Source organism: Lepisosteus platostomus, chromosome 15 (genome assembly GCF_059453375.1).
Source record: "Lepisosteus platostomus isolate fLepPlt1 chromosome 15, fLepPlt1.hap1, whole genome shotgun sequence".
NCBI lineage: Eukaryota > Metazoa > Chordata > Actinopteri > Semionotiformes > Lepisosteidae > Lepisosteus > Lepisosteus platostomus.
Window position 1 is genome coordinate 2,850,229 of NC_142625.1, and position 22,362 is coordinate 2,872,590.

General features: G+C 45.6%; 1 non-coding gene across 1 annotated transcript; it reads left to right on the forward strand.

The window, feature by feature from the left end:
- The first annotated feature begins 18,654 nt into the window (after positions 1 to 18,654).
- Positions 18,655 to 18,727, forward strand: trnak-cuu (transfer RNA lysine (anticodon CUU)). Its single transcript has one exon. It is a non-coding gene; the product is annotated as a tRNA-Lys (tRNA).
- The last annotated feature ends 3,635 nt before the right edge of the window (positions 18,728 to 22,362 follow it).

Sequence of the window (22,362 nt, forward strand, 5' to 3'; positions counted from 1 at the left end):
AGGATAGGGAGACCCCTGTGGCAAAAGAGACGGAAGGTATTGGGAAGGAGGTACAAGAGCCGCACGTAGAAGAGGAAGGCCATGATGACATAGAGGCGGTTTTCAAGACAACAAGTGCTCAGGAAGAACGGAGCGGTTCCTGAGCAGAACGGGTGGGAGGAAGATCAGATGAGACCGGGGAAGGGTCGTTTTCAAGATCAGAGACGATGGAGGTGCAGGGAAGTGATGGTTTTCAAAAGGTGTGGAAGTCAAAATGATTACGAGCAGGCGATGAAAGGAAAGGTTCAATAGAGAAGAAGAAAAAGACGGAAGTGGATGATCAGCAGGGTGGAGTATCGGCTGTAGAAGTCATGGAGGAGTCCGTCAACACCGATTCGGGTGCAGACGACCAGGAGGCAGAAGATTCTGAAGGCACATTACCACCTGGGCAAAAGGAGAGATCAGTAGGAGTACATTTCTCAGTAATACCGACTGTGTCGGAGGCGGACAGTCCCGTAGCATCGTGCGTCATAGAAACACCTGAACGGATGGAAGACAATGATCAGGGTCCATTGGGACTAGACGAAGGCCAGGGATATTATGGGGATAGAGTTCTAGACAGTATTTTAGGACATATAAGCCCATCTGTATCTAGTTCGGAGGAGAACATGGGAAGTGATAGCCCTCCGTGACCTTTTCCATTGCTACAGTCAATGTGAGGGGTCTACGGAAGCGGAACAAAAGAATAGCCGTTTTTAAGGAGCTGGCACGACGACGGTTTAATATATGTTTTTTGCAGGAAGTTCATTTGAAGGATTCCACCGATGTGGGAACTTTTAAGAGAGAATGGTCCTTCGGACATTCTTGGTGGAGTGTTGGAGGTGTTAACTCTTCAGGGGTGGGGATTTTATGTAGTGGTTATGATTTTGTTTTTCAAACTACCAATTCTGTTGTGCCGGGAAGATTGATAATAGATGGGGTGCGTAGGGGTGTTAAGCTAAGGATAATCGGAGTTTACGCACCAGCAGACAGACGACAGCAGGGCTCCTTTTTAAGAGATTTAGAACCTCTCTTATTTACAAATAGAGATTTGATCATTGGTGGTGATTTTAATATAGACTTGGGTGACACGCAGGGTGAAGGGGTGCACATTCTTAAGGCAATGGTTTCGAATTTTAAATTGTTGGACAGGTTTCGCCAGCTAAACCATTATACGTGGAGTAATGGAAGGGGACTTTTTAGATGGCTGGACTATGTTTTCACCTCTTTAAAGGTGGCAGTTCTCTGCAGGGATGCGACTCCTACATGGTTTTCGGACCATCAGTTGCTATCTGTCGTTTTGAGCAACGAAGAACCTCGTTTTTCAGTTAGTTATTGGAAGCTGAACAGGAAGGTATTGTGCGAAAGAGAATATATACGGCAGATAAAAGGAGTGCTGATGGACTACAGATGCAGCCATTCAAAGTGAGCGGTACAGACACGTACCGCAGGTAAGATGACACGCGATACCGCGGTGCGTGATTGGTTGACAGACAGGGGCACTCGTGGTCCGTTGGTCTGTCGTAGAAAGACTTACTGTAAACGTCTTTACTGTGCCCGTTGTAGATATTGAATTTTACCACTGAAGGGAAATCTTAGTAGCTGAGCATAAAAAGAATAGGAGCATACTGTAACGTGTGTGAAGGCCATAAACGATATTAATTTTGGAACGTAAACATACAGTATATAGCTGGTCTTGGTACTTTAAAGAAAAAAATACACACCAGTATTCCATTTCTCCCTAAACATTGTAAGCTTCGAAGTCTTTAACTAACGTGATACCGGAGTCAACAAGCATACTTTTAGAATTTGATTAAAAGGGAATATAATATGGAATCGCGTATCTAAAGAATTTAATAACGGTATGATTATATCCGTGTACTGCGGCAGAGCTATGTAGGGCTGTTTCGCCTACCTGATCATGTGAGCTGTCTTGTAGCCTACTGGTCTAGGTGCGTGACTACCAACTGGCAGGTTGTGTGTTTGAATCCAGCTGGTGCTGGACTTTTCATTTTTATTTATTTATTTTTTAATCGCGTAACATAAACATATTACCGTATGCAAACTGTACTGTATACAGTATGTATATGTATATTTAATGTCTTAACTGTGCCCGTTTAATTGAATTAAAAAAAAAATATTTAACACGAACATTAAGCTGTTTACATCTTCCGCCTGAGAACAGTCACCCGTTGCTACCCAACGCAGAATGGTGATTGGCTGACACCATCTGACACCCCTCTGATTGGAGAAAAAAGACGTGCTGGTGTGCTATACCAGGAAGAGGATTTCTTTCTATTCAAAACGTGTATTTTAAAAGTTTAAGAAGTAAAAACCTTACAGCGTACACAGATTTCTAAACTGATCAGGATCGTTATCTTTGTCTTATGCATAATAATGTTCACCGCTCTGTCCAGCAAATTAATAATAAACTTTATTTTATATAGCTTTTTAAACGAATAAGTAATTAGATTGCTCATAAACCTAATCACTTGCTTTTTCTTTTTATTTAGGCTCAGATTTCAACTATAGATCGTATTATTAATAACCATAATAACAACCAACCAACAAAAACAACCATATAAACATAATAGCAACCAAAAACATAGATAACAACCACAATACAAAATCAAATAATCAAACCATTTTACACTCGCAAAGTCCTCCAATTATCATAATCCCGCCCCTTATGCAAAACCAAACCTTCCTCCCATCCCAGTTTATCCTGTTTATCATAAATAAAATCCACCTCAATTTTCAACATAAAGCATTACACAAAATCAATACCTCAACACTCCATACTCAACAACGATAATTCACAAACAGCCAGAACATGTAACTACACATTCCCAAACATACCTACTTTCCATAGCCCCGCCCCTTATGCAAAACCAACATCCCTCCCCTGGCGGTTGTAATTGTTTTTATTTTCAAATAAATTTTAGCAAAGTCATGTATTTTAAAAATCTTAAGATTATATGTCTTTATTTAGTGGTTTCATTAGTGACAAAGGCTAAACTTTCTTGGAAAAATGTCTTTTATGTAAACCATGTTTGCTATTAATTCATTCAGGGCTAAAATATGTTCATTGTCTTCTAATGAAAGAAGGGTTCCTTTCGCCGTAGTCGGGAGCCTAGCCTTTAACTAGTAAGTACTGTATTTACTGGGTTTTTGAGGGGGGGGGGTGTCTTTCGCTGGAAATCTCGCCTCCTACTTTGAAAATACCCGTGAAACCGGTTCAATTCGTCACAGCCAGCACTCCTGCAGAGAGTTGGGTTGTACTTGCAGTGTATACAGTACACGCGTTATGCTCTTCGTTAATGTCTGTGAAGTTTTATTTAATCTCTGAGCCATACTGATTCTTCTGGAAGCCAGTTTCCGCCAGGGAGTAAAAAAAAAAACACACTATGGTATTCTCTCCAATGCAGTGCAGTTAAAAACATACCTCTGATGCTGCTCCTAAATGAATATCGTTTATGACCATCAGAAGCTTTATGCTCCTTTTCTTTTTTCCAGTGGATTGAACAGGGAGAGGCATTTCATGATGTACTTTTCACTGATGAAACAACAGTGGCTCTGGAACAGTTTTCAACCAAGTCGTTTTATAAAAAGGGGAGATATGTACACGTTACTGAAGCTAAAAGTTTAGCCTTTGTCACTAATGTAAACACTAAATAAAGACATATAGAAATCCCTACGTTACAGACTGTATATGGCTGGTATTGGTAGTTTAAAGAAAAAATACACACCAGTATTCCACTTTCTCCCTAAACATTGTAAGCTTCGAAGTCTTTAACTAACGTGATAGGATCAGAGTCTTACATGTGGTTATTTCGAAAACGTTTGTACGTGCTCCTTCTTACCATGTTACTGTTTACCGTTACTGACCATATTAAGTTTAAGTGCCTGTGGGCACTTTTCCTGTCCGTGGGGGGTGGACCGTCTTTCATTAGAAGGTTAGTCTGTTCTACTCTGAGAATGTAGAGGGGGTGGGAAGTGCCCGCGGTCATTTAATTAGTATTAAAATCTTAGTTATCTTTCTAGTTCACAGGTTTGCATGCATAATTTAATTTTGAAAGCCACTGAGACATCAGGCACTACTGTTGTATTTATGAAAAAGAAACAAAACAAAAAACATACTAACAACTGTGCCATCCTACTCCTTAGTTAATACATTTTATTATTCATAAACAGTTAACATTGTTAGCAAAATATTTTGAATTATATTTAACCCTATTTTTTCTTTAGTTTTGTATTTAACTTATTATATGATAGTCAGACTTAATGTATATTTGAACAATGAAAATATATTTTTACAAGATTTTACATTAAGCACTTAAAATTAATATGGTTAATAATAGTAAACTGTAACATGCTGTAACAAGATCGGTTAAACTTCGAAGAAAATCCTTTCAGAGAAAATGTTTCAGGTGTGAAGAACAAACCTGTTCCCACACACCCTGCCCCTACTACCATTAGAATATACACAAACATTTTAGCGTTTCATTCTGAGCAGAAGACCCTCACACCTGAAGAGTGCTGGCTGTGACGAATTAAACCGGTTTTACAGGTTTCAATCACAGATTGGGACTCAGTAAAGTAACACACAGCGCCACTGGATTTGATAATACTGTACCTAACCAAAATCTGCAATATGGAAACAGAACCTGTGTAATTGTTGATAGATGATGTACTTGTAACATTTTTTCAAGACGAACTACAACATTTAAAAAATGACTTGTATGTACTTGATATCTCTAATCAATCCACGTGTTCCAGCACAAAACGAAACTAAAACGCATACCGTTTAGCGCTTCTTATTAGTTGCTCAAAAGTAATTTGACCGTATGAAATGCATAATATAAACCTAGAAACATATACGTGAGCAGTACTTAAGCTCTGTAGTATCGGTGTTAAGACATACCTCTCAAATACTGTAAATCAAGTTAAAAATATCTCAAGACCGATTCTGGTCGTAATGAAACCATGTTTCGTGTATGTTTTCTTTTTCATCTTGAAATAACTCATTTCTAAATACCTTTTTCACTTTTAACATCTTGTAGCAACTTTGCGACAAAATATACACTCTGACAGTTCATCCTGCTACCAACATTAAATAAAACAAATCTTAAGATTTCTATATTTATGTCTTTATTTAGTGGTTTCATTCGAAGCTTACAATGTTTAGGGAGAAATGGAATACTGGTGTGTATTTTTTTCTTTAAAGTACCGAGACCAGCCATATACTGTATGTTTATGTTAAGATTTCCCTTCAGTGGTAAAATTAAATATGAATATTCAATACTTAAACGGGCACAGTTAAGACATTAAATATACATATACATATTGTATACAGTACAGTTTGCATACGGTAATATGTTTATGTTACGCGATTAAAAAATAAATAAATAAAACTGGAAGGTCCAGCACCACCATTATGTTTATATGGTTGTTTTTGTTGGTTGGTTGTTATTATGGTTATTAATAATACGATCTATAGTTGAAATCTGAGCCTAAATAAAAAGAAAAAGCAAGTGATTAGGTTTATGAGCAATCTTATTACTTATTCGTTTAAAACGCTATATAAAATAAAGTTTATTATTAATTTGCTGGACAGAGCGGTGAACATTATTATGCATAAGACAAAGATAACGATCCTGATCAGTTTAGAAATCTGTGTACGCTGTAAGGTTTTTACTTCTTAAACTTTTAAAATACACGTTTTGAATAGAAAGAAATCCTCTTCCTGGTACAGTATGTATAGCACACCAGCACGTCTTTTTTCTCCAATCAGAGGGGTGTCAGATGGTGTCAGCCAATCACCATTCTGCGTTGGGTAGCAACGGGTGACTGTTCTCAGGCGGAAGATGTAAACAGCTTAATGTTCGTGTTAAATATTTTTTTTTAATTCAATTAAACGGGCACAGTTAAGACATTAAATATACATATACATACTGTATACAGTACAGTTTGCATACGGTAATATGTTTATGTTACGCGATTAAAAAATAAATAAATAAAAATGAAAAGTCCAGCACCAGCTGGATTCGAACACACAACCTGCCAGTTGGTAGTCACGCACCTAGACCAGTAGGCTACAAGACGGCTCGCATGATCAGGTAGGCAAAACAGCCCTACACAGTTCTGCCGCAGTACACGGATATAATCATACCGTTATTAAATTCTTGAGATACGCGATTCCATATTATATTCCCTTTTAATCAAATTCTAAAAGTATGCTTGTTGACGTATCCGGTATCACGTTAGTTAAAGACTTCGAAGCTTACAATGTTTAGGGAGAAATGGAATACCGGTGTGTATTTTTCCTTGTGATATTTTAAGCTCTAGTTGAATGATAGGTGTCGCATTTTAAATCATTCTCGTAGCTAGAAATTATGAAACGCCCTGTTAAAAACAAGGAAGTTTTTATGCCCCGTTGAAGTAAAACAAAATGCCTGACAAAGTATGGCTTGGACAGATTCCAAGTGCTTGTACAAATGTGCTAAAGAAATTATACTTTGAGTATACAGCTTGTCCAAAGTCATCCATTATTAATACTATTAGTAATATCTTCAGTAAAGGCTTTGATGCATAAATATTTCTGATAAAGGTAGGTTGTGTACTTTTGTCCAACTGAGCAATCTTGCTTTCATAAAATATACCAACATTTGAATGACTGATGATTAACATGCTGTAATACACAGTTCAAAATTAAAGGCTCGAATGCTGTACATGAGAGGTTAAGCTCCCCCTGGCGGTTTTACAAGGCGACGCCGGATAGCTAGTCACGTGACACACGTGATACCGCGTGATACCCCGGTGGGCGTGTCGCGGTATGCCGTGAAATACCTCACCCATTTTGAATGGCTGCATCTGTATGTGAAGAGGAGGAAGTATTTTACTTCGGCTGTTAGTTGGTGGGAATCCTTTAAGCGCACAATTGCGGTGGTTTCTAAGAATTATTGCAGGATTAAGAGACAGATTTTAAAGAATGTGCAAGGTTGCAGAAAGAGCTCGAGGACTTGTACACCATTTTCAATCAAGGAGGTCCCTTTGATGAGATCAGAGTGGCTCAAATTAAAGCTCAACTGAAAGATAAATGGTTACACTGGGCAAAGGATTATTTGTTCAGATTGAGAGGTACTTGGTTGGAGCATGATGAGCGCTGTACGGCCCAGTTTTTTAGCTCTGTTAGGTGTCAACAAGAGAAGTGCCTCTTCTCTGGGATTAGGAAGAGCGAGTGGTTGTAAAGGATCCCGCAAAGATGATTGAGGGCGCCACAGAATTTAAAAAAAAAACTGAACACCAGTATACAAGAAAGGTTGTTGTCGAGTGTTCACATAGTGTCTATTAGTCACGTTGATTTGGAGAGGAATGTGTCGGCGGCAGAACTGAGATCTGCAGTTTTTGGCTTGAGGAAACGTACAGTCCCTGCTATTGATGGGTTGCCTACTGAATTTTTCAAAACGTTTTGGGATGAGTTGGAGCCAATCCTGTTGCAGGTTTTCATGGAGGTTTTGGACCGGGGAGAACTTGGACCCACTATGAAGATTGGTGTCACAACATTGATATTCAAAAAAGGATCTTAGTAATTGGCGGCCTATCCAGCTCCTGTGCACTGATTATAAGATCTTGGCCAGGGTGCTGGGTAGGCGGTTGAAGGAAGTGATGCCATTATTGATAAAAGCTGACCAGACGTGTTGGGTGGCAGGTCGAAGTATTAGTTGGAATCAGCATTTGATTCAGGATGTTATTTCCTGGGTGGAGGACCGGAGGCTACCACTGATGCTGGTCAGCCTAGACCAAAATAAGGCCTTTGACCGGGTGCACCACGGTGTCTTGTGGCGACTTCTAGAACTGAAGGGCCTTGGTAAGGTTTTTGTGGAGTGGATCCGTACATTATATAGGAATATCGAAACCCGGGTGTGTGTGAACGGGTCATTGAGTGTGGGCGTTCCAATACAGTGTGGAGTACGACAGGGCTGCCCTCTGTCTCCATTGTTGTACATAATCTACCTGGAACTGCTTTTAGACCAAGAGAAGACCCAGCGGTGAAAGGGATAATGGTCCCTGGTAGCGGTGGAAAAGAGGCTAAAGTAGCTGCCTATGCCGATGATGTTTCGTTATTTCTTAACTTGGAGGAAAGCCTGGAAAGAGCTCTGGACATTGTGGGAGAATTTTCGGAGGGGACTGGAGCCTCATTAAATAAATCCAAAAGTACGGTGAAATTTTTCGGTGAATGGAAGACCAGGGTAAGATCGACAGGCAGACTGTCTGTGGTGTCTGGACCAGTGTAGGTCCTGGGAATTCTTTTTCACACCCAGAATTCGGCGGGACTAAACTGGGAGGAAGGGTTGTCGAAAGTCAATCGGAAGATTGGTCTGTGGCAGCATCGTACGCTTACCTACACCTGGGAAGGTTCTAGTTTTGAAAGCTGATGTTTTGCCCCTATTGCTGTACTTGGCAACGGTTTTTCCACTTCCCATGAGGAGGCGAAGAGAAGTGACAAGGATGGTGTTTCGGTTCATCTGGGGAACAGGATACGAGAGGATTGCAAGGACAGACATGTGTAGACCAATCGCTGAGGGAGGTAGAGATGTTCCTGATGTCCCAGTTAAATTGGATTGTATTTTTGTTTCAAGTCTCTGCGTCATATTGTCCAGTAGTCCCCAGAGCAGTGGCTTAGGTCACATCCGGATGTGTGAAAGGGTATAATGTCGTTAAATCACAGGGCTTTGTACAAGAAAGTGATGAGCGTGGAACGAGCAGCTATTTTGGGTGTTCCTAATGAAGTCTGGCTACAGGTCCAACCTAGGTTGCTTGATAATAGGTTGAAAGATTTAAACTGGTTGTGTGTATGGGAAAGGTTGTCTGTAATGTATACTAGAGGGTTAGCAAAACAAAATCAGTGCCCAAGAATGGAATGTACCCAGGAAGAGACGGTTCACCATGTTTTTTGGGAATGCTGATTTGTTCAGAGGGTATGGAACAAGATTAAAAGTACAGTTGGGCACATAGGACTAGATGTGGACCTTTCGTTACATTTCTTAATGGAAGGTATGCCAAAAGTGAGGGGATGGGATAATGAGTTCCTCATCTGGCTTGTGGTGAGTTCGGTAAAATTTTATGTGTGGGAAGCCCAAACCGACTTGATTAGGCACGGGGTGGAGGGTACGGCTATGAGTATTTTTTCTAAGGTTAAGTCAGATATAGTGAGAAGGGTTAGGTGGGATGTGGAAAGATGGGGTTTTGCTGCCGCAAGAGAACATTGGAAAGGCTCCATGTTATGGTGTTGATGGGTTAGTGATGTAGGTGAGGTTTGCGTGTGTTGAAGGGTTGGTTATGGCTCGTGGTTGGTCAGGGGTTGTTTTTGGTAGTTTTTGTGGTTGGATTTTTATTATAAAAAATAAAAAGATCAAGGTTCAAGTGGCATGAGTGCAGTTCCGAGATCTTAGTTCAGGGGGTCGGGCTAGTGACGAAGACGACGACCAAGAAGAGGAGGGCGGACCGAAGACAAAGAAACAGCCACTGGTGGAATCGCTGCAGGTGAAGCCTGGGTGGTAAAGCCAGGGCTGCCGAGAAGGAAGACCAGACGTCGGGCGGTGAGGAGCCTCCTTCGGGAGTGTTTTCCTTATTTTTTTCGGCGTCAGGATGGACTATTTTTGGAGGTCTACTCAGTCGGCCAATTTGACCGGGCTGTCAGATACGATTAGGTGTACGTTGAGGGAGGATTTGAATTTGGAGTTTCCCCGATAGGATTTCTTTCATCGAGTCAGTGTTGTGCAAGGGACTTGATCTTTCATTTAAGGACTTACTTTGTGTTCAAGGATATACTGCTTCTAAATCGGTGGATGTTACTTTTGCAGAGGAATCCTTTTATTTTTATGTTTTGCGGCGTTGCAGAGAGAGGGAGAAAGTTGTTCCCCTCATACATTATGACATTGAAGGTATCTGGGCTAAAGCATGTCAGGTGATCACGGTGCACGTTTATATCCCTTTTGTGAGGAATGATGATATTTCTGAGCCGCTATGTGGACGTTGTTTCTGACTGCACCAGGGTTGTGGACAGGTTGGGAGTGTGGACAGGTCGAAGGCAGTTCGCTGTGATTCTTCGGCCTGATCCCACCTCCTTGGATGGCTTCAAGCACCCTCCTGCATCTTTTGCCCTTGGGTCTGATCGGGGCTCTTTTATGCGGGCCAGCCCAGCAGAAGGTGTCAAGAGACTGGCCACACGGCAGACATGTTCGCAGGTAAGATGCCGTAATTGCAATGAACTTGGGCATCTAAAGAGAGACTGCAAAAAAGGGGTTATGTGCACTTTTTGTGGCGAAGAGGGCCACGTGTGGAAGAACTGTTACACCCGGACCTTTGACAGAGTCCAGGCAACGAAGACCAACTATGCGAACATAATTGTCGACGGGGAGGTGGAAGAATCTTCTGAGGCCGTGGAGGACTCTGTCAAAGAGACGACCAGCACGGCAGATGAAGGGACTTCACTGCAGGAGCCTGGAGGATCTGAGGACGTCAGTCCAACGCCATCTGGAGGCATGGGAGAGGATCTCCCGGTTGCCTCCGGGCCTGTGGCTGATGGACCTCGGGGCCAAGTGCAAGGTAAGAGGCCGGTTCCCACAGACCCTGCTGCAGACCAAGCTCCTGCTGAGGGCAGTGGGGGCGAGCACCTGGAGTCTAGAAAGAGAAAGAAAAAGGAAAAGGAGAAGGAGGAGAAAAGGAAGAGGGCAGCAAGAAGAGTCAGGAGCAGGAGACAATCTTTTGACGGATGATGATGAATCTAAGAGAGCTGGCACCGCTCTCGAGATGGAAACTGAGCAGGGAGGGCCTGATGGGTCTGATGTTGACACTCCTCCTGGCACCAGCTACCAGTGGTCAGAGTGCAGTGGAGGCCCGGTGATGTCTCCAGGACTGCTGCCAGACTCCCTCACCGTTGCAGAGTCCTGACTATTACGGCTCGGACTTCTTAATGGACAAGCTGCAGAATGAGGTGCCTTTTGCAGGATCCCCGGGTGTTGACAACACTAACATGTACACATGACTCACCGTCTGCTCGGTGAATGTCAGGGGCTTGAGAAACCGCGTTAAGAGATTGGCAATCTTTCAATCTTTACGCAGCCTTCGGTGTTCTGTTTTTTTCCTACAGGAAGCTCATGTGCGGGACAGTGTGGACTCTAAAAATTTTTTCCAATGACTGGCATTGTGGTCAGTCAGTATGGGGAATTGGGAGTGCGCATTCGGCAGGGGTGGGTATCTTACTTAATGACAATAGCCTTTGTGTGGTGAATAATTTTGTTGGGGTTCCGGGGAGGGTGTTGGTGCTAGATGCTGATAGGTATGACAAGAAATATAGGTTCATATGTATTTATGCTCCCTCGCAGAGATTAGAGAGGAAAGATTTCTTTGCCTCTCTCGAACCTTTGTGTATTACTAACTGTTTTGTTTTTCTTTGTGGTGATTGTAATGTTGACTTGGACACTGACACTGATTTCGGCACCACCGCCTTGTGGGATTTGGTGAAGCACTTTTGTTTGGCAGATGGCTTCAGATCCCTTTTTCCCAGGGTTTCTGGGGCAACATGGAGGAATAGCCGAGGGTGTGCGAGACAGCTGGATTATGTGTTTTTGGAGAGCTCTCTAGCCGTGGTAGATGCAGGTATTGTCCCCTCTTTCCTTACTGATCATGACATGCTTTGGGTAAAGGTAAATGATGGTAACCCTTCCTTCGGGCCTGGGTATTGGAAACTAAACGTGTCCATACTGGGAGATGCTAAGTTTTGCTCTGCAGTAAGAGCCCTGATCCAAAGTTTGTTTGATCTGAAACCACTCTATCCAAGTCTGAGAGCATGGTGGGATGACCTCAAGGTAAAGATCAAGACCTTCACCATAGCTTATTGTAAACATAAAAGCAGTCTGAGGAAGAGAGAGCACCGCAGACTGCAGTGTAATTTAGAAGAGTATTATGTTCAGTTTAACAAGGGGAAGGATTTGATGTAGAGGGTGCGGCTCAGGCAAGAGCCAGGCTGAAAGATTTTTACATTGAAGAAGCAAGGAAGTACCTGATCCGCCTCCAAGATAGGTATACAGAAGAGACGGAGACATGTTCTGCTTACTTCTTTAGCCAGGTGAAGCAGCAGCAGAAAAAGAGGGCAATCTCCGAGTTATATGCGGCCGATGGAAAGCTGGTGAGATCACCCAAAGGTTTAATTGACACGGTTGAGTCTTTTTATACTCTGCTGTTTCAGAAGCGTGAGACGAGGTCGGCACCTTCAGCCTTCTGTAGTGGTCTTCCCAAGGTGCCAGAGGCTGGAGACTTGTCCGGTCTAGTCTCTTTATCAGAGATGGAGGTAGCCCTTAAAGGTATGAAAAGTGGGAAAGTGCCAGGGATTGATGGATTGTCTAAAGAATTGCGCTACTCCCGAGAGACAGAGAGCTGCCCCTTGCCACTGCCTGCAGGTGCTGGCGGTCCGCTTTCACTTTTAGCTGGTTGGGCACAGCTGCTGCCGGTGGGATGGGCCTAAGCTAAGGAGGCCAGGCGGCAGGCGCCCCCCGCGGCTGCGATCATTGTTGGGCCGTTGACAGAAGATCAAAGAGCAGGGCCCCCGCCCGGGACTGGCAGGAAGGCAGGAAGGCAGGCAGGCAAGAGAGAGGGGGAGCACAGTCCGGCAGCAGGCCTCTGGCTGCAGGGAGGCCAGCAGCTGCGCAGGTCCCGGGCTCCAGAGGAGTCGGCCTGCACCACTGTGCGCCAGCAGAACGCCCACGCGTCGGTCCGCGCCTTTAGGGGCATCGCTTCTCGGCCTTTTGGCCAAGATCCTGAGATACGTGGCTTGACCGCAGTCAAAGGACTTTTGCTGGGGGTCGAGAGGAGCGACGGAGGAGAGTAGGTGGAAGGAGCGACGACAGCGGAGAAAAGGAGCGGCGAAGGCGAGTGGACTTACTGCAGTGCTGGGGACAACTTCGTGACGAGGAGGATCCGGATCATTGTAGAGGTACCGAGCATTGGTGGAGAAGGACTTGCGAAGGCGGCGGGCCTCAGCCGTCTTCAGGATGGGGGAGGCTCGGGTCCCTGCTGGAAGGCAGAGGAGAGGCCCGAGCATTAAATGGACTATTCGTTTTAGATGGACAGAGGATTCAGAAATGTTTGAGAGAGATGAGTTCATTGAGAAAATTTTGTTTAAGTCTTTGGGAATTGCTGCTAGCGACACTAAACGTCTGCAGGGCAATAGTGTTGAAAAATACATGGATGTTACCTTTAATGATGACAACCTGCATCGGAAAATCTCCAAGTGGTGTGAATCAGAGCGGAACGGTGAATGGATGAGGCTTTTTGAGTGTGAGGGATTCGTAAAAGATAATCTTAGGTGGATAGTGGTGCATATGTATGACCCCTTTGTAGAAGATCGGGAATTGACAGCTTTCCTGAGTAGACATGTGGATGTGGTTGAGGCTCCCAAGAGCATCATTGACAGGAAAGGATTCTGGACTGGGAAAAGACACTACTATGTACAGTTAAGAGAAGATAAAAAGTTGAAGGAGGTTATGTGCACCCTCCGGCTTACTTTGCTTTAGGAGCAAGTAGAGGTTACCTCTATTACAGGGATCAACCTCTTTTTGTCGCTCCTGTTACGGGTTTGGTCATTTAGAGAAGGATTGTGGAGATAAAGAATGTACAAGGTGCAGCAGCAAGGACCATGCAAGGAAGTACTGTAGAGCCAAGTACTGTTCTGTGTGTGGGGAGGAAGACCATCTATATAAGATTTGTCGATGGCTGAATCCAGAATTCGTGGCAGCTCAGGTTTTGCAGAGGCTGTTGAGGCAGAGGATGAGGGCGAGGAAGACGAGGAGGCGGGATCAGAGGAGGACCGGGAACAACGCACCACAGAAGAAGGTAAGGGAAGGAGAACAGGGAGGAAAAAGAAAGGCAAGAGAAGAGTGTGGGAGGAGGAAGAGGTGAAGGGAATGGAATCGAGGGGTGTACTGCCAGAAGAATGGGTAGAGCGTGAAGAGATGGTAGAGGAAGGGCCCCGTGAGATGAACCAGGAAGTTCCGATGGAGGAGACGTGTGGTAAAGGAAATTCCAACAAAGACAGAGGGAAGTCTCTTCCCAAGAGGCATAGGTCAGTTACTGAAGAGAAGTCTATAGCTGAGGGGAAGAAACTCAAGGCTAGAGATGGAACACCAGTGACCCGGGACGAAGAAGAAAATGTAGAAGAGGGACGAGATAGACCAGGTGAAACAGGAATGAGTTTGGTGGAAGAAGGGGTAGAGGAGGGGGAAGATATGGAAGGATCCTTACCTCCAGGGCAGCGGGAGATGGCTCTCAACCTCTGTTCACGCCTCTCGGTGTTGAGTCCTGAGGCTGGCGAGGGGAGTTCCTCTGTCACCTGTCTGGTAGGGTCGTATAGACAGTTCGGCATAATGGAGCTGGATCCAATCGGTAAGGAGCAATTACTGGGTCAGGAGTCGTCGGAGGACGGCAGTCCCCGTAGTGAGTTTGAGACTGTCAGCTCTGTGACCCCTGGCTCTAATGATGAAATGGAGAGTGAAAGCTCTAATGATCCAACATGACGCTTACAGTAGCCACTGCTAATGTAAGAGGTCTAAAGAATAAAGGAAAAAGACGAGCGGTGTTTGAAGATTTGACCTGGCGCCGTATTGACCTGTGTATACTGCATCTAGAAGGACCGGAGGAGGCTGTACAGTTTAGTAAAGAATGGCAGAAAGGAAACTCTTGGTGGAGCGCTGGAGGCGTGCATTCTTCCGGGATCAGTATTTTGTGCGGGGCCAAGGAGTTTGTAGCCCAGGAGGTGAAGACAGTGGTTCCAGGTAGACTCTTAGTGGTGTATGGAAGAAATCTAGACTGAGGATTATTGGAGTCTATGTTCCAGCAGACAGGCACCTACATACGTCCTTCTTGAAGGACTTGGAAGCAGTTTTGTATACTAACAGAAGTGTTGATTGGTGGAGACTTTAATATTGATTAGGATTACACTCAAGGTGGTGGGGTGGAAGCACTGCGGAATATCGTTAGCAGTTTTAGGTTGCACAATGGTTTTAAAAAATATCAAGCATTACACGTGGGAAAACAGTAGAGGGGCGCGAAGGCGATTGGACTATATTTTTCACACTTTGAGGATGAGTACAATAGACAGGAAAGTGTTACCCATTTGGTTTTTCGATCATCTAATGCTAACTGTTACCTTCAAATCAGATAAGACAGGACTGCAAGCTAGTTACTGGAAACTGAACCGGTTGGTATTGGAGGAGGTGGAGCATCAGAAGAGGATTATGTCCTTGTTAGGCCATCTTAACAAGAGGCGGAAGGAATTCAACTCTGTGATTGAATGGTGAGAGGTCTGTAAACGGATCATCACCCGTGTCTCTATTATGTACTGTTCAGAGAGAAGACAGAGGGAAAGGGAAGAAATGACTAAACGGCAGAGAGAATTAGAGAGATTGTATGAGGTGGCTAACAGAGGTGGCGTCCTTGACTGGAAAGCTGTGGTCCGAGTAAGATCTACGCTGAGAATTAAATGGCTTCAGTGGGCAAAGGAGTACTTATTTAGAGTGAGGGGCATCCAATTAGAGGGTGATGAGCAGTGCTCCCCGCAGTTCTTTAGCTCAGTAAGAATTCAGCAAGAGTCCTGTATAATGGAAGGTTTTATGAGTAAGGGCAGTGAGTTGGTGGAAGATGAGACGGGAATGTTGGACTGTGCAACTGAATATTACAAGGAGCTATTCTCAGCGAAAGGAGTGGATGTAAGTGTGCGGTATAAGTTGTTAGACTGCGTGAGTGAGAAGAACAATTGTGAAGCCGAGCTGGACGGTCCTTTAACTGCGGCAGAAATAAAAGAGGCGATGCTTGGTCTTCATAGAGGCACAGTCCCTGGTGTGGACGGATTGCCTACTGATTTTTATAGAACGAGCATTTTAACTTTGATTTATAAGAAGAAAGGCGATAACACTAACCTGGATAACTGGAGGCCCTTGCAGCTTTTGTGTTCCGATTACAAAATCTTGGCAAGGCTGCTTGGGCAGAGGCTGCGTAAGATCATGATGCACTTGGTGGATCAGGACCAGACTTGTGGTGTTTCCGGTAGAAAGATAAGATGGAATCTTCAGCTGATACGGGACATTCTGGCATGGGTAGAAGACAGAAGTTTGCCCTTGATGTTAGTAAGCCTCGATCAAAATAAGGCATTCGATAGGGTTAACCATGATGCATTGTGGATTATTTTGAAAAAGATGGGGTTAAAGGAAAAATTAATCTCCTGGATACAAATCTTGTATGCGAAGGTAGAAACAAGAGTTTGTGTCAACGGAATATTAGGCGGAGGCATACCGATTAAATGTGGGGTACGTCAGGGGTGCCCGTTGTCTCCGTTACTATATGTGTTGTATATCGAACCATTTCTGGAGAGGATACGAAGGGACCCGGACATCAGTGGAGTGGTGGTTCCTGGGAGCAAGGGACTACAGGCCAAGATAGCGGCGTACGCCGAGGATATTACATTGTTCCTTAGCACCGACAAGAGTTTACGCAAGGTGCTGGAGATAGTATATGACTTTGCTGCAGGAATGGGGTCAATGTTGAACCAAAGTAAGAGCATGATTAAATACTTTGGGACTTGGAAGAACAGATCAGATGCGGTGGGTGGGCTGACAGCTACAGCAGGTCCGGTGAAGGTCCTCAGGATCCAGTTCCACGGGGAGAATACAGCAAGGTTGAACTGGGAGGAGCGCTTGGTGAAGGTCAAGCAGAAGTTAGGACTGTGGCAGAAGAGATCTTTAACCCTTTTGGGGAAGACCTTAGTGATCAAAGTTGACGTGATGCCATTACTTTTCCACCTTGCGGTAGTATGTCCCATGCCAGCTCGCATGAGGAAAGAGACGACCAGAACTGTATTTTCCTTTATATGGGGTCAAAAGTATGAGTATATCAGGAGAAAAGACATGTACCGGCTGATTGAAGAAGGGGGAAGGGAAGTCCCTGATATTCCTTTAAAACTGGATTGTGTGGTTGTTTCTAGTATATGCTCTGTGTTATATGAGAACCCATTACACATGTGCAGTTTTTTTGTTCACTTGTGGTTCGCTGCTGCGATGAAACATTTGGTGGTGTGGACCACTACCCCCAAAGCAGAACGTCCGCCTTGGCATTACAGACACGCAGAATGTTGGTTACGTTCCCATCAAGCGGTCAGAGGAGGGCTAATTACGTTAAGCCACAGGCAGATGTACAAATTGGAAAAGACAGAGAATGCTCCTGCTGTGGTTGGAATTACGAAGGAAGTATGGACAAGAATCCAACCGGTGGGGCTAGATAACCATCTATGAGATTTAAACTGGTTGTGTGTATGGGGGAGGTTGAAGGTTAGAGCCATGTTGTATAGGCATGGTCTGTCGCGCCAGAATCTGTGCCCGCAGCCGCTATGTGATAAGGAGGAGACAATAGAACATGTTTTCTGGCAATGTGACTTTGCCCAGAGAGTATGGAAGGATTGTACGAATGTCTTTTCATCGGTACTCACGGTGGAGACATTATCATGTAAAACTGTGCTTAAAGGTGTGTCCAAGACGAAGAAATGGAATGAGAGGTTTTTGTTTTGGTTGGTAGTGAGTTTAGTTAAATCATTTGTGTGGCAAGCTAGGAATGACTTGGTGAAACATGGGGTGAATAGTACAGTAAGAGATATTGTGTGGAAGATTAGGAGTGATATAACAAGACGGATCAAGTGGGATGTGTTGAGGTGGGGTTTTGCTGCTGCAAGGGAGAGGTGGAAAGGTTTGTTTATGTTAAGTTAGTGGTGTGAAAGAATGGGTAAGGGGTATTATTGAGGTAAATAAGTATAGTTTATTTTTAAGCTAGAAAAGTGGAGAAAAAGAAGAAGAGGGGACGAGAGAGGGTGTGGTTTTTTTCTAATGTGTTTGTGTAATTGTTTTGCTGAAAGTGGGAATTTGTGACAGAATAATGATGTTATTGTATAGTTAGGTTTATAGGGTTTTGTTTGTTGGTTTGATGTGTATGTGGAAAGAAGCAGTGATGGGGGCGGGTTTAAGTTTGAATAAGGGGCGGGGTTATGTTAAAAAGGTGAAACTGGGAGAAGAAACGGTTGATTTAGCTGTGTAATGGTTTTGTTGATGTATTGTTAAGTTTGGGTAGTTGAGGGTTTGAGTTTTTGGATATTGTAATTTAACAATATTTGCAAATGAATGGGACAAAGGTCCTTCTAGATGGAGTGTGGACGGGGTCCACTCATCAGGGGTCGAGGTCTTATTTGGGATTTATAATTTGGTGGTGGAAGGATGTGAGGTGGGCGTGGCTGGTAGGCTAATGAGTGTTGATGTGAATTTAGGTGAGTGTAGTTTCCGGTTTCTAGGCGTGTATACTCCGGCTGTAGCTTCTCAAAGAACTACCTTTTATGAGAACTTGGTTCCTTTTTGTCTTACCAACAGGAAGGTGATTATAGGTGGGGATTTTAATCTCGATCTTGCGGATAAGGATAGCCCTGATGTAAGGTACGTGCACAGAATGTTAGGGCAGTATGGGTTGGTGCATTGTGTTGCTAGAGCTACAAAAGGGAATGCAGGGCTTGAAATAACTGGTTTAGGCTCCAGTTATTGGAGCGCCCGGCTAGCTCAGTCGGTAGAGCATGAGACTCTTAATCTCAGGGTCGTGGGTTCGAGCCCCACGTTGGGCGTATTAGCTTTTCATCCGTCCCGCATCGTGTTGAAGTACAGTGCAAATAAGACAGATGTCGTACCTCGACCTTTGAGCCGTTCTGTAATTTAGTATTTAGTTTAGGCTCCAATTTTGGTAAGGGATGTTGGAAGCTAAACATTGAGATATTAGAAGATGCGGCTTACAGGAATTTAATAAAATGGAACTGGAGAGGTTATGGGCAGAAAGAGGTGAGCAGTCTTCCTCTTTAAGGTGGTGGGATTTGGTTAAACGACAGATCCAGAGAGTCACAAGGGAATATTGTATGGAGAGGCAGGTGCAGGAAAAACAGGAAGGAAGATTACTGCAGGAGCGTTTGAATCTGTTATATGAGAACTGCAACAAGGGTATGGCTGTGGATTTCACACAGAAGAGCGACTGAGGAATGTGTTGTACCTTCAAATAAGGAAAAATTGGCGAATTATGAATGTACCGGATTGGAGAGGGATAATCGTCGGGTGACTGTTGTGCATATGTTTGATCCCTTCGTCCTGGACAGGGATGTAAGCACCTTTTTGGCACAATATGTCACGGTGATAGGAGAGCCCGTGAAGATCAGGGACACCAAGAATGTTTGGGTTGGGAAGCACCGATATCTTAGAGTCACCACGGTATGAAGATGGATTTGTGCATCCTCTGGGGACCTTTCAAATTGGTACAGGTAGGGGGTATCTGTATTATCGGGACCAACCGGCTTTTTGTCGCAAGTGTCGTCAGAATGGGCATGAAGCACATGAATGTAAAACTCAAGAGTGCACAAGATGTCGGTCTCGGGATCACCCCACCCGGCAGTGCCCCGTAAAGGAGTGCTCTCTGTGTGGGATGGTAGGCCATCTATATCGGGCCTGTGTCCGCAGGAAACCAGAGTTTTACAAGGCTTTTTTATGGTTGTAAGAAACTAGCAGGTGAGGAACCGGAAGAAGACAGTGGAGAAGAGGAGGGGCCGCAACGCCACGCATGGTCTGGAGAGGGAGCCACCCGTGGGAAAAGGTATGAGAAGGTCTTGGCGCAGGTCAGGGAGGCTGGTCAGGAGCTTGACTCTACAGGAAGGGCGGTAGGAGCGGGGGACGGTCAAACACGGAGTTATGCTAGTGTCGTGAGAGATGGGCAGCCAGGGCTGCTGGGTGCAGGGAAAGGACTGCCGCTGGTTTTGGCACGGAAGGACGGAACAGAGGAGGGAAGCATGACGCCTCTTCCACGGAAGACGCTCCAGAAACGGCAGAGGGTAGGAGAAGGAGAACAGGGTTCAATGGCGGGGAAGAAGAAGCCGAAGGCGGGGAAACATCGGAGGAAGAAAATACCGGAAGTGAAGGGGTCTGGCGTGGAGTCCGGCGAAGAGTCGAGTAAGGAGCTGGACAAGGAGCCAGGTAAGGAGTCTATGGAGTTGTTCAACGAGGAGTCGGACAGAGAGCCGGATAAAGAGCCAGACGAGGAGATGGTGGAGGCTACAGAGGTTACTGAACATACAGGACTGGGTAAAGGCGATGACGAACTGGAGGTGGAGGGATCGGGAACATCTCTGCCCCCTGGACAGGGGGACAGACCACCTTTGTCTGTGCTTCAAGACCAGTCAGTGGAGGGCAGCCCTATGACATTTTATCAACCAGGAACATCAGCCCAGGTGGCTATGGAGTTGAGTCCGATGAGTATGATGGAGGCCTACGAATCCTTCAAATCCCCTGGGGATGGAAGTACTCCAGGCCAGGTGGCGATCATGAGCTCTTCGGAGCTCAGTAGCGGAGAGGATACGGAAGGAAACCCACTAGAACCCAGATTTTATCGCCCAGGTGGTCAGCCCTGTGATTCCAGGGTGCCTGCTGGTGGTGGATGGAGTACGTAGAGGGATTAAACAGATTTATTGGCATCTACGCACCAGCAGACAGGCGTCTGCAAGGCTCCTTCCTACGGGATTTGGAGCCCTTGATGTACACCAACAGGGAGCTGATCATCGGAGGTGACTTTAATATCGATTTGGGGGACACACAGGGTGAAGGGGTGCACCTGCTCCAGACCCTGATTGCGGATTTTAAACTGACGGATGGTTTTCCATGTCGCACACCACACCTGGAGTAACGGGAGAGGCCTTCTGCGGCGCTTGGACTACATCTTTACCACCATGAAAGGGACAACTCTGAGCAGGCAGGTGATCCCCACCTGGTTTACAGATCCCCTTGTGTTAGTGGCTGCCTTTGGTGTTGATGAACCTCGGCATCGTGCCAGTTATTGGAAACTGGCTCGGAAGTCCTTCAGGAGGCGAAATACCAGAGGCAGATTAAAGCAGTGCTTGAAGATTATGGAAGGAGAAGGAAATTTTTCAGGTCGGCCGTGCACTGGTGGGAATCCTGCAAGCGTGCGTTTGTCGTGACATCGAAGAAATACTGTAAGATCCGGCGCAGCTTGGAGGAGCACCAGTGTGCGAGGCTCCAGAGGGAGCTGGAAGCGCTGCACACAAGGTTTAACCGGGGGGGTACCTTTGACGAGGTAAGAGCGCGTCAGATTCGGGACCTGCTCAGAGACAAGTGGCTACAGTGGGCCAAAGGCTTCCTTTTTTGACTGAGGGGTATCTGGAGGGAGGGGGCAGAGCGCTGCTCACCTCAGTTTTTCAGCTCCGTTAAGTGCCAACAGGAGAAGAACCTTTTTGTCAGAATTAGGAGGGAGGATGGCACTGTAGTCACAGACACAGCCGGGATGCTGGAGCGTGCCACAGGATTCTACGCATCATTGTTCTCGGAGAAGCCGGAGAAGAACAGACTTTTGTCTGGTGTGGAGAAGGTGGTAGGTAACACCGCCGCCCTGGAGGGGGCAGTGTCCGGAGCAGAGCTTAAGGCAGCAGTATTCAGATTGAAGAAGGGCACTGTTCCCGGGATTGACGGCCTACCGACAGAATTTTACAGGACCTTTTGGGGGCAGCTGGAATCCATCCTCGAGCAAGTCCTCAATGAGGTCCTGGATCATGGTGAATTGGGATATACCATGAAGATTGGTGTAGTGATGCTCATCTTCAAGAAGGGGGACAAGACAGACTTGAAGATTATGGAAGAGGGAGCGCTGCCCCTTGCCTCTGCCCGCAGGTGCCGACGGTCCGCTTTCTCTTGCAGCTCGCTCGGCACAGCTGCTGCCGGTGGTAGGGGCCTAAGCTAAGGAGGCTGGGCGGCTGGCGCCCCCCGCGGCTGCGGTCGTTGTCGGGCCGTTGACAGGAGACCAAAGAGCAGGGCCCCTACCCGGGACTGGCGGGCAGGCAGGCGAGCAAGCAGGCAGGCAAGAGAGGGGGAGAGCGGAGTCCGGGCAGCCGGCAGCTACGTGCAGACCGGGCTCCAGAGGCATCGGCCTGCGCCGCTGCGCGCCAGCCGGACGCCCGCGCGCCCGCCCAAGGCCGGCGTCGGGCATCGCTTCCCGGCCTTTTGGCCAAGATCCTGAGAGTACGTGGCTTGACCGCGGCTCGACGGCTTGCCTGGGGTCGTGAAAGGCGTGGATGGAGAGTCTGTGGAAGACTATGGGAGAAGACTTTTGCAACATCGAAGAAGGCACTACCAAGAAGTCGGATTTCTGGACATCGGAGGGAGCAGCGGCAGGAAGAAGACCAGAGCCACTGGAATCTCCCTGGGTTGAGCCCAG